Source organism: Octopus bimaculoides, chromosome 14 (genome assembly GCF_001194135.2).
Source record: "Octopus bimaculoides isolate UCB-OBI-ISO-001 chromosome 14, ASM119413v2, whole genome shotgun sequence".
Lineage (NCBI taxonomy): Eukaryota > Metazoa > Mollusca > Cephalopoda > Octopoda > Octopodidae > Octopus > Octopus bimaculoides.
Window position 1 is genome coordinate 32,038,853 of NC_068994.1, and position 786 is coordinate 32,039,638.

The window sequence follows — 786 nt, forward strand, 5'->3', positions numbered from 1 at the left end:
TGTTTGTGTGTGTGTGTGTACGTATACATTTATTTGTATGTACATATGTGTACGTGTGTCTTTAAGAATTGTTTAAGACGGTAGATGTAATTTGAAGAAGATTCAGCTGTTACTTTTAGCAGATCGAGAAATTGCGTAAAACCCCACTCTTGCACCTGGTTTTCTTATACACTAACTAGTTACTATATCCCGAAGTCCACACAGATCAAACAGCCTATGTTCAAAGACTTTCCAAATGTGACCATTTCATCTATTTTCTTTTTTGAATTGTTAAAAAAAAAAAAAAAAAAATCAAGGTCTCTTTATCTGAAGAAATTATTGTGATTTGAGGGACATTTAGTTGTTATTTCTACCAAGGCTATATCTTGGTGGTGGTGGTGGTGGTGGTGGTTAAAGCAAGTTCATAGCGGTGATAGAGAGACGGCGGTAAAGGCAGCATGCGCGAAGTGACACAGGAGCGCAAACATAGCTTTGTCACACAAACGAGCGTTAACAATAACAACAATAACAAAAGGCCACAACAGCAGAACAGAAACAGAACAGAACATAACATAACAGCGCTTCATAATAACAACATCAACAACGGCGTCAGCGGCGGACGGCGGATGGATAGATTTTAGTAGACAGGAGTGAAACAGAAAGGAAATCAGCACCGGACCCAACGCAACGCAAAGCGAAGCAGCACCAGTCGCTTATACAAACGCTGGCTCTATGAGCAGGATACATCACTGAGAGAAGTTATACGCAAACCTTATATTCATATATATATATATATATATATATATA